At 44.0% G+C, this 4813-nt stretch overlaps 1 protein-coding gene across 2 annotated transcripts in view; it reads right to left on the reverse strand.

The window, feature by feature from the left end:
* LOXL2 (lysyl oxidase-like 2) overlaps positions 1-4813 on the reverse strand; it is a 127101-nt gene that overhangs the window by 117154 nt on the left and 5134 nt on the right. Inside the window, exon 2 of one of the 2 annotated variants that reach the window (XM_011968823.1) lies at positions 2206-2207. The exons of the other annotated variant lie outside the window; for it this stretch is intronic. The gene's annotated coding sequence lies outside the window, so the exon portion shown is untranslated. The remainder of the gene's footprint in view (positions 1-2205; positions 2208-4813) is intronic. 2 annotated transcript variants of the gene reach the window in all.

A 4813-nucleotide genomic window follows, 5' to 3' on the forward strand; every position in this document is an offset into this window, starting at 1 on the left:
CAGGACAAGACTGGGGGCACAAGAAGTTCATGGATCCAAGTTCCAGAAAGATATTAAAAAGAAACTGCAAATCAAGTTGTTCACAAGTCATTACCATAAGTTACCTTGTCATAAGTGTATGTTTTATAGGCAAGCGGCATCATTTTTGTAGAAGATATCCTCGGCACTTTGCTGGCAACACATCAAGGAGGATATGTCTGTTGCCACAGGACATCCAGAGGGCCAGCTGTGTCTGCCTGTCTGACATGGATTGTAGGAATGAAAAAACTAAAAAGAAAACATCGCTCTTTGCTTGGAAGACTATAATTAAATAATACTTAAGGTATCCCAAGTGAATGGATCAAAAGCCCTGGACAAGAAGAACCTACTAACTGTGTTCCTAACCACACCCTCAGCATCTGCTTAGTTCTTGTTCTCATCTGCCACACACGCTACTTGTCTGGTAATATTGTTACTGCCACAGGAAGTGCAAAAGATTTGTTAAAACTCTGGACAGAAATCTGAACTGAACAGTCCCCATCATCCTTTATCATCATCAATCAAGTGGCTATTCTTTCTTAGTTTGTTTTTGAGACAGGGTCCCACTCTGTTGCCCAGACTGGAGTACACTACAACCTTGACCTCCTGGGCTAAAGCAATCTTCCTGCCTCAGCCTCCCGAGTAGCTGGGACTATACCACGCGTGGCTAATTTTTTTTTTCTTTTTTTGTAGAGATGGGGTCTCCCTATGTTGCCAGCTATTCTGAAAAGGTGCCTAGAGACGTCCCTGACGCTGGTCACGGAAGAAGGGCTGCCAACACGCTTGGCTAAGATGTGTTCCCTGCTGAGCAAGTGCTGTGTTGAACAGCAGTGGGTGCATGTGTGGAATGACTCAGGTGAGAGATTTCTGATGTCTTGCTTCAACTTACACAGGACTGAAGACTTAAGAGACTCAGCTGTGTGTTGCTCTGGCTGCATCTCTGTGAATGTCTGGTTGGCCCTTCCTTTTCTAGCCTGCAACTGCTATTCCCTGCTATTCTGTGAGCCTAGAGCAGGCCACTTCATCTGAGGCCTCATGGACCACCCAGGGTGTGAATGCCATGCAGACCGACCACAAAAGCCTTTCTCCAGGAGGAAATGGACTGTGACAGTAACAAGCTGCTCATTTAAAGCCAGGCAGCCCCTGGGAACGGGAAATCATATCTCCTGCTGTGGTTTGAATACGTGTCCCTCCAAAAAAATTCATGTTGAAATTTAATCCCCAATGTGGCAGTTTTGAGAGGTGGGGCCTTTAAGAGGTGGTTGAGTCATGAGTGCTCTGCCCTCATAAACTGATGAATCCATTCATCAATTAATAGATGAATGGGTTATCAACAGAAGGGAATTGGTGGCTTTACAAGAGGAAGAGACTTGAGCTAGCATGTTACCATGCTCAGCCCCCTCACGATGTGATGTCCTGCATCACCTTGGGATTATGCCAAGTCCCCACCAGCAAGAAGGCCCTCACCAGATACAGCTCCTGGACTTTGGACTTCTCAGTCTCCATAACTGTAAGAACTAAATTCCTTTTGTTTAATAAACTACCAAGTTTCAGGTATTCTGTTATAAGCAACAGAAAATGGACTAAAATACCTCCTAAGGCTCCCCAAACTTTAAAATGAAGGAAGCAGTCATGCTTGTGCAACTGCAGCTGCTGGTGTGGAATCACCTAGAAATTCTTCCTCCATGAAGACAGCCTATTAGCTAAGGAAAAAGAATCTATGACCGTCAGAAGGCAGGGTGGTTTAAGGTTAATGTCTTGCCACTTTGCAGTTCCTCCAGTTGAATGGAATTGGGTTGACCAGTTTTAACTGGCTATTTTATGGAAGGTCGGTTCATTCCCTATTTCAAAGCAACAAGCATAACAGCAGAACATCTAGGAATCCTGTGAAAAGGGAATTCTTTTTCCCACATGACCTGCCAAGAAAGGAGAATTCCAACTCACGAGTCTCATTAACAAGGGGGAGAAATTTCTCCATCACTGCATTTCAAAAGCAAATAAACATAAGTAATGAAAATGCTAAAAGCAGAAGACTCTGGTGTTGTATTAGTCTGTTCTCATGCTGCTAATAAAGACATACCTGAGACTGGGTACTTTGTAAAGGAAGGAGGTTTAATGGACTCACAATGCCACATGGCTGGGGAGGCCTCACAATCATGGCAGAGGACAAAGGAAGAGCAAAGGCACGTCTTACACGGTGGCAGGCAAGAGAGCATGTGCAGGGGGACTCCTATTTATAAAACCATCATATCTCATGAGATTTACTCACTACCACAGGAACAACTGGGGAAAGATCTATCCCCATGATTCAATTACCTTTCATCGGGTCCTTCCTACAGCACACGGGAATTATGATAGCTACAATTCAAGATGAGATTTGGGTGGGGACACAGCCAAGCCATATCAGGTGTTACATATCTTCATTGGTCAAATGCAGAATAAAGTTGTGCATAAACTAACGATTTCAATGGGAAGCCTACATACCCCCACTTCTCTGTCATAGGATTTGAGGGCTTCAGCATGAAGGTACCAGCTGTCAGAGTATTCAGGTGACGCTCAAAGAAGGGAGATTGTCCTCTACCAGATTTCTTTCTGGGGCCTTTGTTTCTTCCAGGAATCCCAGCAACAGTCAATTCACTCATCCTGTTTTTATACCTTGGAGTCAAATAATGAGGAAGTATACTGCTCTCCAGTTCAGAAAGGGCAGCTCTGAGCTCTTACAGTTTTGCAATGAGCTAGGAAACAAACCCTGGCTTCCTGACTTTGCAGTTCATTTATCTCAAGCACCAAATGTCCAATTACTAAATATTTACACAGGGATTTCTGACAGCAGGTGTATAGGAAGTGATAAGTCCAGGATGAAGCCTGACCCAAGAAGAACTCTTCAGAGAGCAGCTGAGAGTCCATGAGTAACCTGGAGAACCAGAACCACCAAAGCCCAGCCATGAGGAGGCTGGGGAGGCTGGGTTAGACCCTGGCTCCCTGGGTCACCAGCTGTGCCCTCTGGACAGCTTATCTGTTTACCCATTTCCTCAGCTGAGAAATGAATTTGAAAATACCCACCTAACTCTTTAGTGGGACCTTGTGAGAATCAAATGACATCATGGACAGAAAAGTGGTTTGAAAGGAATAACATACAATAGGAATGTAACAAGTTACACAAATCAACAGAACTCAGATCGACTATAAAAAAAGACATTTTGGGGAAAATTGGGAAATGTTTAAATATAGACTGCTATCTGGCATTAGATGATACCAAATAGTTTTTTTTTTTTAGTTTTCTTAGGTCTAAAGATAACATCATAGTTATTTAATATCTTTAGAAATCACACTAAAATACGTAGCAACGAAATGACATGATGTATGGGATTTGCTTTAAACTACTTCAATGACAGAGAAAGGGACAGATGACATACATGTGGCAAAATCGCTGTTGAAACTCAGTGAGAAGCTTATGAGGCATCATTACACCCTTCTCTCTACCTTTCTGCATACTTGAAATTTTTTTCGAATAAAAAGTAAACAACGTAGTGTTTTCTGGGACTCAACACCTTCGCTGATGGTCATGTCCAGAGCACAGAAAATCTGTTTCCTTCACAAAGCCCTTCCACACTGGCCATCTAGAAGTCAAAGGACAAGGACTTGGGAAGAGGCCAGGAGAGGCCAGGCAAGGAGCCCAGTTGGAAAGAAAATAAATAGAAGCATCTTTGCAGAATCTCCTATCTGTGATGCTTAAAATGTCAGCCAATGTGTGATGTCAAGTACATGTTTCCTTTTCAGACCTGAGTTTCATACTCAATTTTGTCACTCAATGCCTAAGTGACCTTAGACTAAGTCACTTTCTAACACAAACTTACAGGGAAGCAAATGCACGTGCATGCACACATATATACATACACACACATGCATACATATGCACTCATACACACAAGTGCACACACGCATGCAAACTCATACATATGCAAACATGCACACAAACACCAATACACATACACACACATACAGGTGTGCACACACATGCATACAGGAATGCATATGCACACAAACATGCAAACATGCACACAGGAATACACACGTGCGCGCACACATACATGCAAACATGCACGCAAACATGCACACAAATACACATACAAGTGTGCACACAGGAACACATAAGCACACACATGCACATACACATACACACACCTGCACACACATATACACCCATGTGTGCACATAAACACGCACCAGTGCCCATATATACACAAACACACGTGTGGGCACACGCGCGCACACATACATGTGCGCACACATACACGTGCACACATGCATACACAAACGTGCCCGCGCACACACACACACATATACACACAGACACAGATTAGTGACTCAATTTTCTTGGGGAGAGCACTGGTAGCCACCAGGGACCCATGAGGCGCATGCATTTTGTCATGGGTCTGATGGCTATTCCAGGGCAGATGTTAGGGACCAGGAAGAGGAATGGGACAAAGGTGAGGAGAGAGATTAAAAATTTAGTCAAGTTAGGATGCAGTGAGTCAGTCACTTACCTGGGAGCTGCCCAGGGAAATGAACTCTTCCTCTTCCATCCTAAACCCCACCCCTGACCATTAAGTACACGATACACCGTCAATAACTAATTCATTCCACCAAAGATGACAAATGGTGTTTTGGGGTTCCAGGACAGACAGGCTAGCGGTGGTGGAGGGGAGGGACCTGGAGTAAGAGGTACGGTTTCAGTCTCCACACTGACTAACCCAGTGGCCCTGAGTCTCATCGTTTTTCTTCCTCTGGGAGT

This window comes from Mandrillus leucophaeus, unplaced genomic scaffold (assembly GCF_000951045.1).
Source record: "Mandrillus leucophaeus isolate KB7577 unplaced genomic scaffold, Mleu.le_1.0 Scaffold86, whole genome shotgun sequence".
NCBI lineage: Eukaryota > Metazoa > Chordata > Mammalia > Primates > Cercopithecidae > Mandrillus > Mandrillus leucophaeus.